General features: G+C 39.4%; 1 non-coding gene across 1 annotated transcript; it reads left to right on the forward strand.

Moving 5' to 3' along the window:
* The first annotated feature begins 20709 nt into the window (after positions 1-20709).
* LOC143599528 (small nucleolar RNA R71) lies at positions 20710-20816 on the forward strand. The gene has a single exon (XR_013147308.1). It is a non-coding gene; the product is annotated as a small nucleolar RNA R71 (small nucleolar RNA).
* Positions 20817-25538: the final 4722 nt, after the last annotated feature.

The raw sequence follows: 25538 nt of genomic DNA on the forward strand, positions 1-25538 counted from the left end.
AATTCGCAAGAATGTGAAAAGCAACAAAATTTGATGAAAAGCGAACAAAGGGGATCCTATAAGCTTATGATCGTTTGTCAAAAATAAGATGCGCCGATTTGACTGTTCAATATGTTGTGAGGTCCTACATGAGTCAATCAAAATATGGTGGGATACATAGCTGTGATCACAAGCAATTATCAAATGGTCATTGACAGACGAGAGGATGTTTGTTTAAGTTTAAATGGACAAATATACCCATAATCGCATCGGTAATATGTATCGACCAAAAAGAATTTATATTGAACTTACTGAGTGCTACAATGTCAGTACTGATCCCATGTTCGGATCTTTCTCACAAAAAGAATGTTCATTATGTCTAGTTTAATATTATATACTCTTTTATTAAGAAAAATCAAAAACATGTGAAAAATCTCGAAAAGTCTCAGTAGATAGTCAAATAAGTCTGTATGATTTCTTATTATAGATCCTTCTCAACCAAAAATATTGTACTTTAAATTTTGTACAGTTGCTTATTTCAGTTTGAATATTATAAAAATTCAAAAAGATTTTTATTCTGAATTATTTTTATTTTTATTCTGCTTTAATGTTGATGAGAAATCATCCAGTGACAGGTAGTCTGATCCCTGTCCCTTCCTGTAAATACTTTAAAAAAAAAAAATCAAAAAGATTTTATTTCTATTTATTTTTCATTTTATTTAGTTCTGTTTGTTTGAAAATCGATAAGAAATCATCGTGACAGGTAGTCTGATCCCTGTCTATTCCTACTAAATGTTTATCCAGTGTGTAGGAATGAAAGAAAATTTCATGCAGGTTGCTAAATGTTTATCTGCGCAACCGGCTGTGCATGAAAGAAAGAAGAAGTAGCAAGAAAACCCAAAGATGGTTGTGCCTGATATTTTCCCGTGTGTTTACTAATGTTTTATGGTCTATATGTTCTGTAGGAACTAAGCTCTCATTATCGGAAAATGTCTAAGAAAACTAACCAAGGGTCAAAAGTTTATGTTTTCTTGCAGGTTCAAAGGCACCACGATCGATGGCGGGGAATAAAAAGTTTAAAAGTTTATTTTTTCAAAGTTTTTCCCTCATTCGATCGAATATGTGGCTATTCGATCGAGTAAATCGATCGAATGAGCCGATTCGATCGAGTCAGTTGTTGCGAGAATGAGAGTTGTTGCGAGAGACTTATTCGATCGAATAGACTCACATTCGATCGAATGACATCTCATTCGATCGAATGAGTCCAGAAACAGTATAAATACTCAGACTCATTCGATCGGTCAGAATATTTCGAAAAATTTTACAGAAAATTTCTCTCAAAATCGTTTTCGCGAATCCCTCGTTTTGATCCATTCATCTTACTCAGTTTTTCACGTACATCACAAAAATGTAAGAATTTTTGGATTATGACCATGTTTTGATCACGTTTTTGGTCGTTTTGTTCTCGGAATCGGACATTAGAAAGTCACACACATTAAACTGTTTTTTAACTGTTTAAGACTTGTTGTTTAATGTTGATACATGTTCACAAACCTCAACCGATGCTATCTGTGTGTTGTGTATCGTTTAATCGATCGAAAATGTCGATCGGGATTCTGCACATTCTGGGCTGATGGTTGAAGGAGTCGAATCAGTCTATTCGGTCGAACGAGTCTCTTGTTCGATCGAATGAGACTTATTCAGTCAGTAGTTCGATCGAATCAGATGTCAAAGGTGAAATCTATCTCATTCGACTGTCTGTGATCGAACTAGATCTCACTCGATCGAATGAGTAGCTCATTCGATCGAATCAAATATCATTCGATTGAACCAGTCCAGAAAGTTTGAAAATGTTAAACGCATTCAGTCTTTTCGATATCTGTTCGTTCTAACACGTTTATGTTTGCAGATAAAATGGCTGAAGTTGCAGAAGTTTTTGTGCCTTTCAAAACATCCATCAAGCACAACATTGTAGCCTTTCTTGACGAAAAGGCAAGCCATGGGAAAGACTTTGCAACTATGATCAAATTTCTGAAACGGTCCAGGATTCACGGACCTATCTCTAGGATAGTCGAACCCGTCATGTCAGTTCAACAGGAATTCTGGAGGAATGCCACGCACGACAAAACAGTTGTGCCGTCGGTAATTCGCTCCACTGTTAGAGGGCACGAAATTGTTGTATATGCCCAAATCCTCAGGGAAGTCTGTGGGTTTGTTGATTCTGATTCAGATCCTACTGTGTTACATCCTGCTGGAACCAGAGGCTGTTTTGCCAGAATGAAGTACGACGGTGACCTAAATGCCGGTCTACTCCATAAAGCCAATCTGTGTCCAGAGTTCAAATATCTGGCACACGTGGTGATGCACTGCTTAGGGCCTCAAAGAACAAGTTTTGACAAATTGAGGGAAAGCATGCAGTTTACAATGGCTGCATTAGTGATGAACCGCCCCTACAACTTCTCGCAGATGACCTTCAGCCATATGGTGGAGAATCTTACAATAAAACAAGGGGCGGGTGAGAAGTTTCTACAGTACCCGCGATTTGTGCAAATGATCGTCGATAGTCAAGCTCCGGGTTTACTGAAAGAAAATGAGGGTGATGTGGTGAAACTGGACCACATGAAGAACGAAACCCTCAACCGTTTAAAATCATACAAGGACCGCCCCACAAGACCACCACACAAAAGGTGTTTTGGGCACGTGGCAAATCCGTCTTACAAGGCTCCTCCGAAGAGGAAGTGGAGGAATGCCGCCAGTGATTCAGACGTCGAGAACTTACCTTATCAGAAAACCAGCGACGAGTCTGACACTGAGGAGGAAGCGGTACCGGCAGACACCAGAACAGATGCCGAAAAAGAGGCTGATTCATTCTTTAACGTTGAGGATTTGGATGCTGGTGATGAAGCAAGTGCATCGGATGTGCACTTTGCTGGTGAGGTTAGGGCCGAGGAGCAACTGGCCGATATAATTGCGGGCGAAGAAAGGCCTGCGAAGAGGCAAAAGAAGAAGGTTACAAGGAAGTATCGTAGTTTATTTTCTGATCTCCCACGTCCTCCAACGTTACAATCAGTTGGGACTTCGTCTGCTGCTCCTCCCGTTCAACAAGCACCGCCACCAACACAGCAACCAGCAACACAATCAGCACCACAACCGACTACTCAACCTCAACCAGAAATGTCTATACCTCCTCAGGTTGCAACAGAACTGTCTGATCTTCATAAGGCAATGATGAAGATGTTCATGTTCAAGACTGAACAAGAAGAGCTGAATAGACGGCAAGAAGAGCAAAATCGACTGAAAGATGAGCAGATTGCCAAACTTCAAGCCGAAAACGACATGCTCAGAATTGAAAACACTCAGCTGAATGCTACTGTCGCCGAACAGGGCTCTTCTATCAAGGAACTACGAGAGTCGAATCTAAGCCTTGAGGCGAAAGTAACAGAATTGAAAGGAGATGTTCTACGTTTGGAAGGTCCAACAAATGTTGATGTGGACACAGACGAACTTGACTCTTCAGATGATGGAGGTGAAGGTACTAAAGAGTGAATTGAGTGAATGTAGTGAGGACTTAAATGTTAAATCTTGTTAAATGATGATTTTTGTATAAACTCAGTTTCATATGTAATGATATTGTATTTCATGTTTATGATATTACATATGTTTACTTAAAATTGTTGTTACATTGTGGTTGTTTAATCAAACAGGTGATGATGATCCGTTTAATGTCCAACCGCTGCAATCAAAAACAGCAGCAGAATTTTTCACGTTTCTACTGGACAATCCAAATGAGCAGCGAAACTTCGCAAGTGGAGACTTGGAAGAAGGTGAAATTTCTCATAATTTCACAGAAGAAGAATTGGAACAAATGTTTGAGTTATCCAACGTAGAAACAGGCAAGTATCTGGCTTTGCCTCCAACCGAACAAACGTCTTCTTCTGCTGCTACACCTGAATCATCATCATCTACGGCCACTGATTCCTCACACGTCGATCCCTCTCAATTTGATGACGTTGAAATGGAAGACTTGTCAAAGGAAGAGTACCCTGAATACTATACGTCTCAAAATGACGATCTTCCTAACTTTGCAAGTTTCTTCAAAAATGTAACAGAGGAGGAAATGCAGAAAAAGGCTGAAGAAAGGTCAAATAATATGGAACAGCCTTTTGAAGCGGATCAAGTCGAATTTTTAGAGAAAACCGAGGAATGCAAGAAAGCATTCAATGCTATTCTTGAGAAGATAAGATCCAGACAACAAGCGAAGCCAACCATTCCTCATACAACGTCATATAAAATGAAGGGTCGCAGAACTTCAGGAGAAATTATCGCTTGGGCATGTCTGAAGGATCTTAACTGCGTAGCTGTCAAGAGAGAAAGGGGGGTTGAATACTTTCAACGTATTACTGATTTGAAGACCCTTCCTACTCATGATCTGAACCGTCTGAATTATCTTGATCTGCTATACGCCAACTCATCTCCATTTGCCACGTATTATCAGAATGTGTTGCGAAAAGAGTACAACACAAAATGGAAGATGATCACACCACAAAGGCCGAAGAGATATCTAAGCAAAAAGGAGATCGATCCGATCACCAACAGGCCAAAAGTTATTTTGAAGTACATGCCACCACTCACAATGAAGAAGATTCCTCTTAGAAAGATGAAGCAGGACTTCTACAAATCATTCAGGCATTGGTACTATGATGGAAGACTGCATGAGGCAGTTATTGTGCTCAATGACTATGGAAATTGGAGCACAATTCGTATCTTTGATCCAATGTGGCTCACAAATTTGTCACGGGAGGATGTCTATACGTTGTACAAGACAGAGATTCTTTACGCTCCCGAAGACATAGAGCAAGCGTTAACGTACAGAAATGTCATTAGGATTTGCTTTGCCTATGACATACATGCAGGATCAAATTGGAAAGAACAACAGAAGAAGTATGCCCAAGAAACTGAAGATTAATTGTCATGTCTATTATTTATCTTGTTTCTTATTGTAATTCAAAGTTAAATCTTCTGGTTGTAATTGTTTTGAATTGAATGAAATATGATTTGGAATATTGTGATAGATTATGCTTTAATGTCTATTTTGCAAATCTAATACAATTGTGCTTAAATGTTAATCCAAAATTCCAATTGACAGCGTCTCAGGATATGCGGAACCTACGGTAAGTCTGACTGACTGTACCATTTGATAAAGAGAGAACTCCATGAAGTAAGGAGTTTGTGGATGCAACGTATGCACCACTAGTTTTGAGAAAAGAGAGAGTGAGATAACTCCAAGGGGGAGTTACGGTCGAGCAAGAGAACTCGATTGGTTACAAGCAAATAGAACTGGCTCCAAGGGGGAGTTTGTTAGGACATGAAATGTCACATGTATGTCCCCAGTTCTATCAGGTTGGTTCAACATGAAACCAACGATCGTGAAACCAAGTTAACGTACTGAAAATGTCAAACGAAGCTGATTCGATCGAATCAGTCACTGATTCGATCGAACCAGATCTCATTCGATCGAATGGGAATCTCATTCGGTCGAACCAGTTTTCGATATATAAACGTTACTTAGGAAATTTCACAAGAAAGAGAGAACAGAATACACACTTACGAACCAGCAGCCTACAGAAACACTCTCAATCGTTCTTCGTGTTCTTGGTCGTTTCCTCCAATCCTAGGCGTCAAACCCCTTTAGGAATCGTACCTACGTGCCCGTTGATCACCACCGAATCGCCGTGTTAGAGGATTCCGCACTCTAACACGTTGCCCCGTGAATCGTTGGGAAACCGAGTCCCGAATCGGTCCTACATTTTCCACATTAATTAACAATTAACCGATTTTACGCGCTCTTACAAACCGATTAAGGAATCATCAACCAAACCAGCCCCTATAACCAAAAAAATAATTTACCTACTGTTCTTACACTAACATAAGACCCCTTAAACTGATAGAGTTGACCATTCCTTCAAATAATACCCGAATGACAACAATTAACAATTTCAACATTCAAGAACCCTAGAAATTGGTATTTATCAATTGACATATCAAAACAACTCCAATGGTCATTAAATTTTAGTATGATATACTATACATGCCTGGGGATCTTTTGACACCAAAAAATTGAACTTTTGGCCTTGGGAAGCATGCCAAATGATTTTAATATGAATCTGTCTCTAGTTCAAGAAACGGATTAATTGACCATTGTAACGACCTAGATTATGCAATTAAAGATTATGGGAGTGTAGTACACACCTTGAACGACCTCTAGGAACTTGGAATCAATTCAACTTGATCAAAAACGAAGGGTTTGGAGCCATTGAGGCTTGCGGCCTCTAGGGGTGAGAAAGGGGGGGGGGGTTAGGTTATAACATTCATCAAATTTCACTTCAAGCCCTTGCATTTTGTAATTCGATCCTTCTTGCTCCCTAACTAAATAAAATACATTTTTTGGACATGCCCATAGGTTCCCGAGCCCTTAAGCGAATCCCGAGAAATTAATTCACAAACTCTACACTCGTGTCATTCGGTTTACGAGAATTTTTAGGGTGTTACACGGTAGGTTGTTTCTTAGATTTCCAAGAAATCGGACAACCCCTAAGTGAAACATAAAAACTACTAACCGATCGTTGAGCATTAGGACAAGCTGCTCAATCCGAATCACAGAATGCCTGTAAATCAAAGGAAGGATTGTTGTTGAAGAATAAACCTTGAGATAAAGTTCATTTGATATATGAAAGAGTATAAAGCGCTGCATTCCAATGCTACATTCTCAGATCTTGCATAAATTGACTTAAAAATTGAATAACATAAGCAATTTCAGGTCTTGTGTGAGTAAGGTAATTAAGTTTACTAACAAGTTTCCTGTATCGTAAAGGTTCTTCAAGAACAAGTCCCTCATGAGCTTGAAGTTGTAAATGATGAGGTAATAGAGAGTTGGTGACAGAAAGATTGGAAGTATCAAATTCGGAAAGCATTTCCTTAACAAACTTGCGCTGACACATGATAACACCTTTAGTAGTGTAAAGAACCTCCATTCCCAAAAAATATTTGAGACATCCTAGATCCTTGATTTTGAAAGATGAATCCAAGAAAGTCTTGAGAAAATTGATCACTTCCAGCTTGTTCCTAGTAATTAAAATGTCGTCGACAGGTACAACGACATAGACCACTGATAATCCCATAGATTTTGAAAACAAAGAAAGATCATTCTGAGAGCCCACATACCCTCTTGACTTTAATGCAGAAGACAATTTCCCATACCACTGTCTAGAAGCATGTTTCAACCCATATAAGGATTTGTGAAGTTTAAGCACCTGATTATTAGGGAGTTGCATACCAGGTGGTAGTAGCATATATATATCCTCATCTAAATCCCCATGAAGAAAAGCATTATTAACATCAAGTTGGAAAAGAGGCCAACTCCGTTTTGTAGCAACAGTTACAAGGCTTCGAATGGTGGTCATCTTGACAACAGGAGACAAAGTCTCAATATAATCAATTCCTTCTTTTGAGTATCACCTCGCACCACCAATTTCTCTTTACAACGCTCAACCGTCCCATATGCTTTGTGTTTAACTTTAAACACCCATTTGCATTTAATAGCTTTCTTTCCAGGGAAGATCAACAACAACCCAAGTATGAGTATTTTTAAGAGTTTGAAACCCAGATTTCATGGCATCTTGCCATTTAGGAATGCCAGCAGATTCCTTATATGAAGTAGGCTCATGTAAATCAGGAATCGCTTGGGTGAGAGACTGATCGGAAGGAAGAAGACGAGAAGAAGAACAAGTGATAAGAGATGAACAAGAATTAATGACAGTATGGAAACAATTATGAGAAAAATCAGAGTTAAAACATAGTCATTTAAGTATGAGGGTGGAACATAAGTTCTCGAGCATCTTTGAACATGTTGATCATTAGAAAGAGAATTAGAAGAAGGAGGAGTAGGAGCAATGGAAGATGGAAAATTAGAAACATGATCAATAGGAGGAGTAAAAGAAGTAGAAAAAGGATCATCAAAAAATTGATTGATGAGGTCAATAGATGGGAAAATGAAGCTTTCTTTGGATTTAGTTATCAAAGGAAATAAAGCTTTAAATAAAAAAACATCTCTTGATATGATAACCTTGTTTGTGTCAAGATCATATAATCTGTAAGCCTTTTAACCAAGAGTCAATATAGAAGCATAAGCAAGACAACCAAAAAATTTCATCTGAGCATAATAAGGAACTTTTCCTGTTAAAACCTCATAAGGGGTTTTATTGTTAAGAATTTGGTGGGAAAACGATTGATTAAATGTGTTGCAGTTAAAACACATTCACCCCAAAACTAAACATGAAGCTTAGACTGAAACGTAAGAGCTATCGACATTTCAAGAAAATGTTTATACTTTCCTTCAATAATACCATTATGTTGAGGAACAGCCACACAAGTGGTCTGATGAAAAATCTCTTTACTAACAAAAAATCAAGTTGGATTAATCCATACCTTAGTTTAAAGGCATTATCAGATCTGATGTATTTCACATTTGTGCCAAATTGGTTGCTAACCATTTCTAAAAAGACTGAAGTATGGGGAATGCATTGCTCTTAGTTGAAATCAAATGTGTCCATGTGGTTTTTGTATATATAGAATAAGAAACTATATATATATATACATATATATAGACAAAACATATCCGACGCACATGTTTCTGGCGTATATGTATTGTAGCGTATAAGTTGGGCGTATATGTGTGATGGGCAGCGTATAAGACATATACTCTTACACCCCCCTCAAGTTGGAGGTTGAGAAAACCCCCAACTTTCATAAAAGCTCGTTAAAGTGAGACACTTGTAAGCTCTTTGTAAAAATATCAGCAAGCTGATCTTTCGTGTTCGTATGCACCAAAGTCACGAGGCCTTCTTGTAACTTCTCACGAACAAAATGACAATCGATTTCAATGTGCTTAGTCCACTCATGAAAGACATGAATCTTGGCAATATAAATAGCAGCATGACTATCACATTTGAGTGTGACAGGAGTAATGTTAGGAATATTGAACTCCGAGAGAAGTCTTGTCAACCATGCAAGTTCAGCAGTCACACGTCGAAGAGATCGGTACTCTGCTTCAGCGGAGCTCAAAGAAACGATAGGGATTTTCTTAGATTTCCAATAAATCGAAGAGTTCCCGAGTGAAACATAAAAACCACTAACCAATCATTGAGTATTAGGACAAACAGCCCAATCGAAATCACAGAATGCCTATAAATTAAAGGAATGATCATTGTTGAAGAATAAACCTTGAGTTAAAGTTCCATTGATATATGAAAGAGTATGAAGCTCTGCATTCCAATGATACATCCTCAGATCTTGTAACATCCCTAAATTTCCATTAATAATATTAATATACTAATTACGCAGGAAGAATTAATTTGAGTTAGTAGAAAAATAATAATAAATAATAAATAATAATAAAGGTATAAGGATGGTAGTCTAATAAAGGTGGAATAAGATCATGGACTTAGAATGAAGATAGGCCTAAGGCTCATGGGCTTAGGGAGTATAAATACCTCTTAAACCCTAAATCCTTTCCATCTCCATTGTAACATCCCGTTTTCCCTCGTTTAGGTTAATAAAATAATAATGTTAAGTAGTGTGAGTTGGGCTTGTGTTGGGTTAAATAGATATGAGTTATGGACTTGGGTTAAAAAGGAAAGGAATAAAGACCATGGGCTTAAGCCCATGACCCATCATATATAAACAATAATTACCCATTAATCCATTCAATTCTACTAATTCCATACACCATAAAAAATACACACTTAGCTCTCTCTCATCCTACTTCTCTCTCTAGCCGAAATCACCAAGAAACCCGAGCATCGATCCGAGGTAATGATTGTATGATATTGTATGGATACAAAACCGCTAGATTTAGTTGCGAAGCGATGAGCCGGCACCCTTAAATCGTTAAAGTCATGAGATCCGGGTGGAATCGGGTATAAACCGAACGAAAGATGAGCTTAGGGGTCAACCTAGGTCAGATCTGGATCGAATGGGATGAAAAACGGTGAAAAACGATGGAAAACGAGTGAGATCTCGTTTTTCCGGCGAAATTGCGGTTTTCCGACGACGACGGCGCCAGAAAAGTATACGAGGTAAGGGAATGCCAGAGAATGTTTCTGACATTCTCTGACCTAACCCTAATTTGTTAATGGAGGTTTAACGAACTAGACTTAATTCGTTAACGGAGGTTTAACGAACTAGACTTAATTCGTTAACGGAGGTTTAACGAACTAGCCTTAATTCGTATTCAAATTCGTTAAGGAAAGAATGACGAACTAGCCCAATTCGTTAAGGTCCAATTCGTTATGAGGACCAGTTCGTCATAAGGTTCAATTCGTTATAAAGACCAGTTCGTTATAAGGCTTAATTCGCTATGAAGGTCAATTCGTTATAACGTAACAAATCAGCCAATTCGTTATGAGAGACAGAAGTAACGAATGAGCTCCAATTCGTTAAGGACTGGGTAACGAACTAGAATTTTAATAAAATGACAGAACAGTCCCTGGACTTAGAAAAGAATGAATTAATTACAAAATAGCCCTTGAACTTTATCAAATTATAGAAGATACCTTAAGGGTTTGAGAGGTTAACAATAAAATATTATCATGAAATCCTAATGGAAAATGTATTAAGACAGTTAATGAAAATAAAATTTTTCCAAGCTGACCTGGCAGCTTAACCCCAGCCAAGGGCTCTGCCCCTTGGACCCTGCTAGGGGCTGCCGCCCCTAGATACCCGCTGCCAGGGGCGCTACCCCCGGACCCCCGTCCGTTGAGGGTTATAATTAGACTAGAAACGTGATATGGGTAGCGATAGATAATTGATACATGTAATTGTTATACAGTTAGTCGCGCCCAACTAAAGAAGGGAATAACTATTAACGGTGAATATAATCGCATTCAGGTGAGTTTCTAGCCCCCATTCCTTGTTACGTTTATGGGGCTGTGTTCATACTCGATGTGATAGTTAATACACATACCTTAAATGGTAAGTGTATGCCATGTATGATTTGTATGTTATTTATGTGTATCCTAATGTGAATGATAGCTTGTCGATGCATGAACGATCTTCGGATATTGCATGCACTGCCAGGTGATGGTTTGATGATATGATTGTGTATACTATGGATGAATGATGTATGTACGTATGAAACTTACAATTTTATATATGGACAAGTATGGTATGATAGTAGGAAAGAAAGTGAGACCGGACCGTAATAATATCCGAGGATGGAGGGTACCGGACCCTAATAATATCCGAGGAAGAAGGGAGACCGGACTCTAATAATATCCGAGGATGGAGGGTACCGGACCCTAATAATATCCGAGGTATGTAGGGCGAAATGCTCTTTATAATGTAAGGTTAGTTATGAATGTGTATGAAAGAATGATGAACATGTTAAGAATGTAATGCGTACCTTCGGGCACGTATATGTGTACGTAAGTAAGTTAATTGATTAACTAGAACTCACTCAGCGAATCTGACTTTTAGTATGCACGCAGGTTAAAAGATTGAGACAGTTGGTTTGAGCGGGACACATGGCAAGATCGAAGAGGCTGGCATCTGAAGATTTGTCGTGATGTTATGATATTATCATTTATGTTATGTTTTAAAAGACAAGTTGAAAATTTTTGTAATGAATGGTTGACAATTATTACTATTCCGCAAAAGTTTAATTCACTCTGCTATTTAGAACCGTGTTTATGAGTAAATCCAATGTCAAAAGTGAGGCACCGGTAACGGGGCCTTACATCCATCGTTCTAACCCTTAGCCTACACCATTAAAAATACACACTTAAGCCAAAAATTCTCTACACTATTCTATTCAACAATCCATGGCCAAAAGATAGTAAGAAATCATTTATCTCAGCTGACCCAACATTTTAGAACCCGACACTGCATCCCCGAGATGCCGAATGAGCCATTTGAATCTAGATCTAGCTTTAATCGGGTGTTTAATCAACCAAAAACGAGCTTAAGGGCCATCTTAGCTTGGATGTGGACACCCGAAGCTACATGGATTATAAGCAGTCAAAACCCAACCAACCATGGTGGTTAACGGCGGCTAATAGCGCCAGGTTAGAGGAAAAAACCCAAAAACGCGTTAAGGAAAACCAGATCTGAATATATACGCCGTATATGTTATACGGACGTATATGTTCAGCGTATATGTATATGTTTGGTGTGTATGTATATGTTCAGCGTATATGTATGGTTCAAAGTATATGTATATAAAGAATGCATAAGTCACTTATGCATATTGACGTGTGTTAATATATATATAAAAATTTAAGTTAAAGTTCCACACAAATCGGGTTTTAAAATAGGTTTTCACCTACAACTAAACCACACACGAAAGGCAAGTGTACCTATCGTTTGTAATAAAGTGTCGGTAAGAACCGAGTATCAATCCATGGACACGACAAATTTCTTGTACTAAATCTTTGTAAATGACCAACCGAACAAGTAAATCTTAAGTTGAATTTTTAATTAACTAAATTTGCATACAATGAAAATAAGCAAGTAAAAACACAAGAATATAATCAATCCAATAAACTACCTAGACATGAATCCACTCTACTAATATGATAAAATATCAATAATATGGTAAAACATCATGAATCTAAACATAAATACTAGATTACAATAAAACAACCTAATACTAGCAAATAATCATCATGATGGGTTTTCAATCAAGAGATAAACATAGACTAACTTGTTTGTCAAAACAACAAAGTCTCATAATCAAAGGAAAGCTAGCATGAACAACATTCTAACCACCTAAGATTACACTAAAGTAGCCAAATTCAAGAAATTAATATAAACTTATGAAACTTTAACTAGCAAGAAGTCAAGAATCATAACAACACTCATCAATTTTCCAATATTAAGTGTAGGGTTTCATACTTATCAATAATTATATAACCAAGTTAATTTTTACAAGTCATTCCTAACTTAGTAATGTGAACAAATATTTCATGAACATTCAAAGTTTACAAACAAACATCTAGAACATAGTTTTCCAACATGAATGCCTAAGCATTTGCAAAACTAACAAGCTTATGTAACATAACAAGCATGAACACCATCAATATCAACTTATAAATTCAACCATATTCTTGAAAGAAAACCACTTCACCAAAATCATGCATAGATAATATATCACATTAATAAGAGTTTCAACATTGTCTAGATAGCAAAAGTAATTAGCCCATAAGGCTTAATACAACTACAATCAAACTAGAAATAAGCTTACAAAACATGTTCAAGAACAAAGGAATGAAAACTAAGATCAAGCAAGGATTGAAGAATGGATTGATGGATCTTGAGGATGGTGGAAGCCTTCAAACTCTTAAGGAACACAAAACATAATTTTCAAGAGTTGAGAGAGAATCCCCAAGGCTCCACACACCAAAATGAAGTGAAAATAAGTGTTTATAAGCTTCTAGACAAAGTGAACGGTCATGCACAAAAAGTGCATGGTCGTGCACTATTTTGGGTAAGTCAAAATTTCACTTTCGGCAGCTCAGAGTTGCAGGTTCCAAAAAAGTGCACGGTCATGCACAAAAAGTGCATGGTCGTGCATTTCCGGCACTAGCTAGTGCACTTTCAAAATTAATGTGTCTTGTCCTCGGCATCAGATAGTGCATGGGCTCGTGCCCTCGGAAGTGCATGATGGTGCACAAAAAGTGCATGATGGTGCAGTTTCACTTTTGGCACGATAGTAGATGTGCACGGGTTCCAATAAAGTGGCACCGTCATGCACATAAGGCGCATTTTGGTGCCGTTTCAGAGCATGGTCATGCACTTTCCTAGCATGGTCATGCACTTTGGCACGGTATCAGATGTGCACGGGTTCTGATAAAGGTGCACCATCATACCCATAAAGTGCATGATGGTGCAGTTGCTCAGCATAGCCATACACTTCCTTAGCATGGTCATGCACCTGCTTTCTGCATGATCATGCACTTTCTTAGCATGGTCATGCACTTTTGGCAGATTCTTGATTTTTGTCCGAAAAACGCCATTTTTCATCGTTTCTTCGTCGGGCGGGCGCCCGGACCTGCAAATTCATAAATAACTCAAATAAGTACCGAATACAAAGAATTTGCATAGAGTTTTACCAAAATAAGAGGATAATTTGATACTAAAAGGTGCACACTTTGTGTTACATCAAATATCCCCACACTTGAACTTTGCTTGTCCTCAAGCAAATGAAACAAACTCCACAAAAACAAGAATAACCCGCAAGCAATAATCATTCAAAGTTTTTAAAAGATTTACAAGCAAGCACTATTGATGTTTCCAAACAAGCCTATTAAAAATGAAGACATAGTCTAAAGAACATTACATTTGTTGCCATCACATTCCCACTTTGCAAACCTCACAATGTTCACTCATACACTCGGCTATATTTAGTGATCATACATGTAATATTGTATGTTGAGAACACTCGATGCCAAGACGATGACCAAACAAAGCATAGGCTTGTTTAAGCTCAAATCTAACCGACACATACATAGCATAAAACACGAGTACTTGAGGGTTGTAATTTGGCTTAGGGTTAGGGTGAGGAATTTTTGGAAAAAGTGGCTAAAAGGCTAGAAAAATCCGGAACTAAGCTAGCTATAAATTAAAACTAACTAACTAAACCAAGTCTAAACGAACCGAGAGCTAACGAACCAAAAATTACTCTTTGAAATCAAACTTCATCAATATGGGATGAACTAAATTTCTTATTCTTTTCTTCTTTTCTTGTAATTTTTTTTCTTTTTTTTTCTTTTTTCTTCTTTTTTTCTTCTTCTTTTTTTTTTGATAAAGACTATACAAATGAATACAAACTAATAAAAATACTTTGGGAGATAGCATTATGCTTCTAAAATTCCCAAGTGATAAAATACATGAATATGAAATGAAAAACAAACTAACTTAGCCGAACCGGATTTCTAACCAAAAATGGGTTAAAAAAAGGCTTTATGGCTAAGTGGGCGATAAAAATAGGGCGAAAAAGAAAAACACGGGAAAAGGCTAAACATGGGCTACTAGGGGAATAACGTGGGTAAGGAAATATAAGTGGAAAATGACTAGACATGGGTTTATCCTAAATTCCTCAAATGGTTTATACTATGTATGTGTATATGGTTTGAAATGCATGCCAAAAACAAGTTCTACTTTGCAATAATCACCCGGCTTACTCAATTGCCCGCAAAAACATGAGAAAAAATGACTGATGAGGCTAACTCACGGAAACGGGCGGAATGGGTAATTTTTGCAAAGTAAGAATGTGAATCTTTTTGTTTGTCATGTTTAAAGGTATGTCTTTTTAAAGATTTTTGGCTTGAATGTCTTAAAGATTTGTGCTTCAGGACAATGCAATTTAAGTTTCAATTAAAAATTCCTTAATGGTTATTATTTGTTACAAAAAATTTATTTAGGAGTTTTGCAAAAAAAATTTAATTTTAGACAAACAAAGTTCAAATTCCCTCCCCACACTTGAATTGTACAACGCCCTCGATGTACAACAAAAACTATAAAAGTAAAGTGCAAAAGAGAGAACAGAAAACTCCCCTGAAATCCAGAAAGATGCCAGAAAGTGACTCCCAAGACTCGACAATGTGACAATCCAAAGACCCGACCATGCGACCGTGAGCATCCAACAACCAACCTGGTAGGCAAGCAAAGCAAAACAAAACAAACCTACACATGCCCTGACATGCTCAATAAACACAACAATTTCAAATCCATAACATAACAAAAGAACCAAATCCACAATACAATCCATAAGATAAAGTCTACATACCATCAAAGTACTACACAAATAAACATAATTACAAAGAAACATAAAAACACATAATAAATAAAAAAAACTACGAAATTCCCCACACTCCCCACACTTATTTCATGGGGTGGAGGGCGAGAACCTCCAAGGCAACCTCGACCGGCTCACCCAAATAGTGTTTCAAACGGTGACCGTTCACCTTGAAGATGCGTCCATCCTCATGGCCGATCTCAACGGTACCGTAGTCGAATACTTGCCGCACACTAAAGGGGCCGGACCATCGGGATTTCAACTTCCCGGGGAATGAACGAAGGCGAGAATTGTAAAGCAAAACACGATCGCCCATTTGGAATTGTTTGTGGTTCTTCAAGCGGGCATCATGAAGCCTTTTGGTCCTCTCCTTGTGAATTTTCGAGTTTTCATAAGCTTTGCCTCTCAATTCCTCAAGCTCATGAATCTGACCAAACCTGTTTTTACCCGCACATGTAAGATCAAGATTAACACTTTTCAAAGCCCAATAGGCTTTATGCTCCAGCTCAACAGGGAGATGACACACTTTCCCGTACACCAATTTAAACGGTGTCATCCCCATCGGTGTTTTGTAGGCGGCACGGAAAGCCCACAATGCGTCATCCAACTTCTCGGACCAATCCTTACGGTTCTGACTCACCGTCTTTTCAAGGATTCTTTTGATACCCCGATTGGTAACCTCGACCTGCCCACTCGTCTCCGAGTGATATGGTGTAGAGAAGCGATGATGAACACCATATCGGGACAATGCCTTTTCCAACTGGGCATTACAGAAATGAGTCCCATGGTCACTGATCAATGCTTTGGCGGCACCAAAGCGAGAAAACAACTTCTTCAAGAATTTCACCACCGACCTAGCGTCATTAGTGAGCAAGGCTTGTGCCTTGGCCCACTTTGAAACATAGTCAACGGCTACTAGGATGTAACGGTGGCTGAAAGAAGTCGGGAAAGGTCCCATGAAATCGATGCTCCACACATCAAAAACCTCGCAAACCTGAATCGGTCGCTGGGGCATCTCGTTTCGTGATGAGATGTTGCTTGCCCTTTGGCATGCATCACAAGACTGCACCATGTCATGAGCATCATGGAAGATGGTTGGCCAAAAGAAACCGGCGTCAAAGACCTTCTTCGCGGTAGATGTGGCTCCATGATGTCCTCCTGTCGGGCCTTCGTGGCAGTGACTCAGGATTTTGCGTGCTTCATCACCATACACGCACCTACGCACGAGCTGATCGGCTCCGACACGAAACAAATAGGGATCCTCCCAAAAATAATGCTTAACATCAGAAAAGAATTTCTTCTTTTGCTGGTGGGTAAGGCCCTTTAAAACGATCCCACTTGCGAGAAAATTTGCGATGTCCGCGAACCAAGGATGATCATCATCTCGCGTCTCGATATGCATGAGGAACTCATGGGGGAAATTGTCATTAATGTGGACCCCCACTTGTTCTGATGAAGCTGAGCACTCAAGATGAGAGAGATGATCGGCCGCGACATTCTCAGCGCCCTTTTTGTCACGAATCTCAATGTCAAACTCCTGCAGCAATAAAATCCAACGAATGAGTCTTGGCTTCGCATCTTGTTTACTGAAAAGATAACGAAGTGCTGCATGATCCGTGAACACGATGGTCTTAGAAAGGACAAGATAATACCTAAATTTATCGAATGCAAAGACGACGCAAGGAGCTCTTTCTCGGTAGTCGTGTAATGCTCCTGTGCGTCATTCAGAGTCTTGCTTGCATAGTAAATCGGGTGAAAATGCTTATCCCGTCTTTGACCTAAAACCGCCCCAACTGCAAAATCGCTAGCATCACACATCAATTCAAAAGGAAGAGTCCAGTCGGGGGCTACCATGATAGGAGCGTTTACCAATTTATCCTTCAACAACTCAAATGCACGAAGAAACTCGGAGGAGAATATGAATGGGGCATCCTTCTCGAGGAGCTTAGTCATCGGGCGGGCGATTTGGGAAAAGTCCTTTATGAATCGCCGATAAAAACCCATGTGACCAAGAAAACTCCTAATAGACTTCACCGAATTCGGTGGCGGAAGCTTAGAAATGTTATCAATTTTGGCTCGATCAACCTCAAGCCCCGCCTGTGAAATCTTATGCCCTAACACAATGCCCTCCTTCACCATGAAGTGGCATTTCTCCCAATTAAAAACAAGGTTGGCCTCTTCGCACCTGGCCAACATTTTCTCCAAATTTCTCAAACAATGATCAAAAGAACTCCCAAAAACAGAAAAGTCATCCATGAAAACCTCCATGAAGTCCTCGATCATATCATGAAAAATCGCCACCATACATCTTAGAAACGTGGCAGGGGCATTACACAATCCAAAGGGAATCCGCCGGTAGGCTAATGTGCCATAGTGACATGTGAATGTCGTCTTCTCCTGATCTTCAGGAGAGATGGGGATCTGAAAATATCCCGAGAAGCCGTCGAGAAAACAATAGAACATTTTTCCCAACAGTCGTTCTAACATCTGATCGATAAAGGGGAGGGGAAAATGATTCTTTCTCGTGGCGTCATTGAGTTTGCGGTAATCAATGAAAACTCTCCATCCTGTGACGGTACGAGTAGGAATTAACTCGTTTTTCTCATTCATCACAACCGTCATACCGCCCTTTTTCGGGAGAACCTGCACAGGGCTCACCCATGGGGAATCAGAGATCGGATAAATCAATCCAGCATCGAGTAGCTTGATGACCTCTTTCTTCACAACGTCTTTCATATTAGGGTTGAGACGCCTTTGATGCTGCACCACAGGTTTGTACTCCTCCTCCATCAAGATCTTATGGGTAAAAAAGGATGGATTAATCCCTTTTATATCCATGATCTTCCAAGCGATCGCATTCTTGTGCCTTTTGAGAACTGTAAGCAATTTAACCTTCTCCTCACTCGACAGACTCGAAGAAATGATAACAGGCAAGCGGAACCCATCCTCCAAAAAGGCATACTCCAAATGGGACGGAAGTTACTTAAGATCAATGGATGGTGGGGCCTCAACAGAAGGTTTTGCCTTAGCTCGGCAACGCGATCAACATCCTCAATTTTCTCCAAACACTCAGGAGGCTCGTGGTCTACACCATAAACCAACTCCTCAAGTAGAGGCTTAATGACAAGGTCAGTACCAACTCCACTAATCAATTGAGTATCCAGAGAATTCTCCTCACACGTGTCCTGAAGGTGTTCACACACACAAGAATCAATGGTATCAATGTAAAGTACGTCATCATGATCCTGTGGGTGTCGCATGGCTTTCCCAATATCAAAGGTCACCTCCTCGTCTCCAACTCTAAGAGTGAGTCTGCCGGTGCAAACATCAATGAGAGCTCTAGCGGTGGCTAGGAAAGGACGACCTAGGATAAGTGGTACATTTTTATCCTCATCCTTGTCTAAGATCACAAAATCGACAGGAAACACAAATTTTTCAATTTTCACAAGCATATTCTCAACTATACCGCGAATATTTCAAAGAACGGTCGGCAAGCTGGATGCTCATGCGAGTAGGCTTAGGCTCACCTAGGTCTAGTTTGGAAAAAACGGAATAAGGCATCAAGTTTATGCTAGCACCTAGGTCGGCTAAAGCATTACTAACTAACAAACTATCGATCAAATAAGGAATGGTGAAACTGCCCGGATCGGTCATTTTTTGGGGCGGTTTATTCTGAAGGACCGCTTAACACTCCTCATTCAAAGTAACACAAGAAAGCTCCTACAACTTCTTCTTATTCGAGAGGACCTCTTTCAAGAACTTAGCATACTTTGGCATTTCTTTCAAGGCATCAAGGAAAGGAAGATTAATGTGCAACTGCTTAAAAAGCTCTAAGAATTTCCCATACTGCTCTTCCATATTTTGTTTCTTCAAACGGCCTGGGTATGGAATGGGAGGAACATAAGTCCTGACTGGCTCACTGGGTTATGCGGTACTTGATGGGTCTAGCCTCGAGTGCACCTCACCTGGAGTCTCAGTCTCGATCTCATCCGCAGTGGGTTTTGGTATGGAAACCGATGCATCAACAGGAATGTTAGTCCTACCACTCCTCAGGGTAATAGCCTTAGCCTCAGCATTTGGATTCCTTTCGGTGTTACTAGGAAGGCTACCCTGCTGTCTCTCAAAGAGGAGTTGAGCAATCTGTCCAACTTGATTTTCGATGGTTTACATGGACGCTTTCTGATTCCTCAACTCAAGATCATGCCTCTGGAGAGTCTCATCAATTTTCAGGTTCCTTTGCTCAGCCAATTTGTTTGAGGTCTCGGTCTTAGCCAAAAGTTGGGACAAAAGGCTTTCAACGCTAGTCCCCCCACCTGACTGATTACCACTGCTGAAACCTTGAAATTGAGGCTTTTGCTGGTAAGATTGATTTTGAGTTTGACTTTGATAATTTGGCTTTCTGTCGAAACCTGGTGGCATTTGAATTTTGATTGCTACCACCATCTTTCCAGCTGAAATTGGGGTGGTTTCTCCATCCCGGGTTGTAGGTGTTGGCGTAGGCATTGTTTTGGCGGCCCACAAAGTCAACATCCTCCACCACCATGGCATGCTGGCACTGACTGGTCTGGTGTTTTCAGTCACATACACCACAACGAGAACTAGATTTGACTAGATCAGATTGCATTTGGTCAAATCTTTGAGTAGAAGCTTCTAATTTGGCTGAGACAAGGGTATTTGAATCAACGTGATGAACACCCTTAGAGGAAGGAATACAACGAGGCAGATTATACATGAAACTCTTCTTAGAGGCTTTCTCCAAGATATTAAGCGCCTCATTTGGGGTACACCTACCGAAATATCCTCCCGCAACCTGATCGACGACCTGCTTTTGTGCCCCGGATAAAGCGTCAAAGAATGTACGACATTGAAGCTCGCGGCTCAAACTGTGATGAGGGCATTTTCTCAGCAAGCCCTTGAATCTCTCCCATACAGCATGAAGTGACTCGTCATCATCGACACGAAAACCAGTGATGTTTTCTCGGAATTTAGCAGTTTTATCGGATGGGAAATATTGAAGAAGAAACTGCTCAACTAATTGATTCCAAGTGGTGATGAAACCGGAAGGGTGTGCCTCTAACCACTCCAGAGCAGGCCCGCGAAGTGAGAATGGAAAAAGTCTAAGTCTCACGGCATCATCAGAACAATTATTAATTTTGAATGTCGCACATAATCGAAGGAAATGTGAAACGTGAGCATGAGGGTCCTCTTTCTGGAGACCATGAAAAGAAACAGAATTTTCAACCATATGAATGATGCTCGACTTGATCTCGAAACTCACTGAAATCTCGGGCTGCGTGACGCTACTACCATAACCTTCAAATGATGGTGTGGCAAAGTCGTCCATGTGACCTTGATCGTTCGGGTCCGCCATCTCTTCTTCTTCTACCTCGGGGGTGTCGGTATCCTCCACTTCTTTGTTTTCAATATCCTCGGCGACCTTGCGTGCTCTCCTCCTCAAACCTTCTCGAAGATGTCGCTCGGGCTCAGAAAGAGGTGAAACAAGCTCAGGACCGGGCGTGATGGAAATTCATCACCCGGAAGAACGCGGAACGGAAACGAACAAAGACACGGAAACTAACTAGAAACTAAACTAAAATAAAAAATAAGATGAATAAAAATGAAATAAAATAAAATAACATAGATAAAAAATATCAACAAAGCTAATCAAAGACTTGGATTGTTCCTTAAAAATCACCGTGTCCCCGGCAACGGCGCCAAAAACTTGACGTGTGTGAATATATATATAAAATTTAAGTAAAAGTTCCACACAAATCGGGTTTTAAAATAGGTTTTCACCTACAACTAAACCACACAAGAAAGGTAAGTGTACCTATCGTTTGTAATAAAGTGTCGGTAAGAACCGAGTATCAATCCATGGACACGGCAAATTTCTTGTACTAAATCTTTGTAAATGACCAACCGAACAAGTAAATCTTAAGTTGAATTTTTAATTAACTAAATTTGCATACAATGAAAATAAGCAAATAAAACCACAAGAATATAATCAATCCAACAAACTACCTAGACATGAATCCACTCTACTAATATGATAAAATAGCAATAATATGGTAAAACATCATGAATCTAAACATAAATACTAGATTACAATAAAGCAACCTAATACTAGCAAATAATCATCATGATGGGTTTTCAATCAAGAGATAAACATAGACTAACTTGTTTGTCAAAACAACAAAGTCTCATAATCAAAGGAAAGCTAGCATGAACAACATTCTAACCACCTAAGATTACACTAAAGTAGCCAAATGCAAGAAATTAATATAAACTCATGAAACTTTAACTAGCAAGTCATCACCAAGTCAAGAATCATAACAACACTCATCAATTTTCCAATATTAAGTGTAGGGTTTCATACTTATCAATAATTATATAACCAAGTTAATTTTTACAAGTCATTCCTAACTTAGTAATGTGAACAAATATTTCATGAACATTCAAAGTTTACAAACAAACATCTAGAACATAGTTTTCCAACATGAATGCCTAAACATTTGCAAAACTAACAAGGTTATGTAACATAACAAGCATGAACACCATCAATATCAACTTATAAATTCAACCATATTCTTGAAAGAAAACCACTTTACAAAAATCATGCATAGATAATATATCACATTAATAAGAGTTTCAACATTGTCTAGATAGCAAAAGTAATTTGCCCATAAGGCTTAATACAACTACAATCAAACTAGAAATAAGCTTACAAAACATGTTCAAGAACAAAGGAATGAAAACTAAGATCAAGAAATGATTGAAGAATGGTATGATGGATCTTGAGGATGGTGGAAGCCTTTAAACTCTTAAGGAACACAAAACATAATTTTCAAGAGTTGAGAGAGAATCCCCAAGGCTCCACACACCAAAAGGAAGTGAAAATAAGTGTTTATAAGCTTCTGGACAAAGTGCACGGTCATGCACAAAAAGTGCATGGTCGTGCACTATTTTGAGTATGTCAAACTTTCACTTTTGGCGGCTCAGAGTTGCAGGTTCCAAAAAAGTACACGGTCATGCACAAAAAGTGCATGGTCGTGCATTTCCGGCACTAGCTAGTGCACTTTCAAAATTAATGTGTCTTGTCCTACGCATCGGATAGTGCACGGGCTCGTGCCCTCGGAAGTGCATGATGGTGCACAAAAAGTGCATGATGGTGCAGTTTCACTTTTGGCACGATAGTAGATGTGCACGGGTTCCAATAAAGTGGCACCGTCATGCACATAAGGCGCATGATGGTGCAGTTGCTCAGCATGTCCATACATTTCCTTAGCATGGTCATGCACCTGCTCTCTGCATGATCATGCACTTTCTTAGCATGGTCATGCACTTTTGGCTGATTCTTGATTTTTGTCCTAAAAATGTCATCTTTTCATTGTTTCTTCGTCGGGTGGGCGCCCGGACCTGCAAATTCATAAATAACTCAAATAAGTACCGAATACAATGAATTTGCATGGAGTTTTACCAAAATAAGAGGATAATTTGATACTAAAAGGTGTACACTTTGTGTTACATCACATATAACTTATACACAACGTATAAGTTATACGACGTATAAATTATACGAACGTATAAGTTATAATGAGAAACTTATGCATGGATTGACTTTCACGTAGAGAAACTTATACGTGGACTGAATTATACGGGGGTGACTATATGCGTTGGGTTGACTTATACGCCCAATGATGTATACGGGCCTAAGTGATTTTCTAAATAAATAAAAGATATACGGCGTATACGCACGTAAACGAATTATATACAGCTCAACCCCAGCTAGGGGCTCTGCCATTTGGACCTTGCTAGGGGCTGCCGCCCTTAGAACCCTGCTTCCAGGGGCGCTAACCCTAGACCCCCATTTGCTAAGGGTTTCATTGACCTAGAAATATGATATAAATAGAAGTATTTAAGTGATGCTTGTTAATTGTTACACAGTTAGTCGTGCATAGCTCAAGAAGGGCATTACCGTAAATTCGGAAAGGAATCGTTCACATGTGAGTTTCTAGCCCCATTTCTTTGTTATGTTTTCGAGGCTGTGTGCATACTCGATGTGATTAGCTAACACACTTACCTTAAGTGGTAAGGGTATGATATGTGATTGTGTTATGAATGACGTATGAATGATATGTGAATGATAAAGAGAAGATTAGGAGTATGTATGAAAGTATATATATATATATATATATATATATAAAGGGGGAAATGTATGGTTGTATGGTCGTATGGTTAAAGGGTTGCAGACCCTAATAATATATGCAAAGATTAAAGGGTTGCAGACCCTAATAATATATGCAAAGGTTAAAAGGTTGCAGACCCTAATAATATCTGCGAAGATTAAGGTAGCGTTTGGTATGCAGGAATGGAGGACGGAATGGAATGACCCATTGTGAGGGAATGAAAAATAGTGTGTTTGGTTGACCAAAGGAGTGGAATGACCCATTACCTAGTCCATTCCATTCCCTCTAAAATACCCAAATTTCATTCCATCCATACCTCATGTTTTTTTTTCATTCCATTCCCTCATTCACCCTACATAACCTCCATCACCCTCCCAACAACACCACCACCCAACATCAACACTCACCACCGCCACCAACCACCGCCGCCACTGCCACCAGCCACCACCATCGTCGTCCACCGCGGCCACCAACCATCGCCATCGGTGGTAGCCACTCAACACCGCCAGCCGCCCGCCGCATATATCAACCATCACCCCACCATCACACATGCCGCCCACCGTCACCGCTGCCCACCACCGCCGCCACTGCCACCAATCACCACCATCGGCGTCCTCTGCCACCACCACCCACCTCCACAAACTATCGCCATCAGTGCCAGCCACCCACCACTTCCAGCCACCCGCCGCATCCATCAATCATCGCTCCACCATCACACACGCCGCCCACCGTCATCGCTGCCCACCACCACCTCCACTGTTACCACCACCACCACCTCCACCGTTACCGTCACCGCTCCCACCACCACCACCACTCACTACCATTTTAATTTTATTTTTTTCTTACCTACCATTAATACAAAGTAATGATTCATTTCATTCCCATGTTGTAACCAAACATTTCATTGGAATGGTAATAACTCATTCCATTCCTTAGTCCATTCCATTACCACGTTCATTCCATTCCGTTGTCCATTCCATTACCCCATACCAAACAGACCCTAAAGGGTTGCAGACCCTAACAATATATGCGAAGGTTAAAGGTTGCATACCTAATAATATATGCGAGGGTTATAGGGCGAAATGCTCTTTGAAACATAAATAAGTTTGTAAATATGAAAGTATGAAAGAATGTATATATGAATTAATGTATGTATAAAAGAAAGGTAAGCAGCTAAAGTATATAATATGTATCTTCGGATGCATATATATAAGTAAGTGTATGAATGGTATGTTGCCTGATTAACTAGAACTCACTCAGCGTAGCTGATTTTTAGTATGCACTCAGGTAAATAGGTTAAAAGAGCTAGCATGAGGATGGCACATGACATGGATTGAACGGCTGACATCTAAATATGGAAGAAATGATGATTTATCTTATGTTTTATGTTGAGACAATTTGTGATGTTTTAAGACAAGTATTCTATGGTTTGTAAGAAATGTTGACTTTTATTATTCCACGAAAAGTTTTAATTAAATCTGATATTTAAAACTGTGTTTATGAGTAAATCCAACGCTAAAGTA

Source organism: Bidens hawaiensis, unplaced genomic scaffold (assembly GCF_021521415.1).
Source record: "Bidens hawaiensis isolate Kalapana, Puna unplaced genomic scaffold, B.hawaiensis_p1.1 tig00052317_1, whole genome shotgun sequence".
Lineage (NCBI taxonomy): Eukaryota > Viridiplantae > Streptophyta > Magnoliopsida > Asterales > Asteraceae > Bidens > Bidens hawaiensis.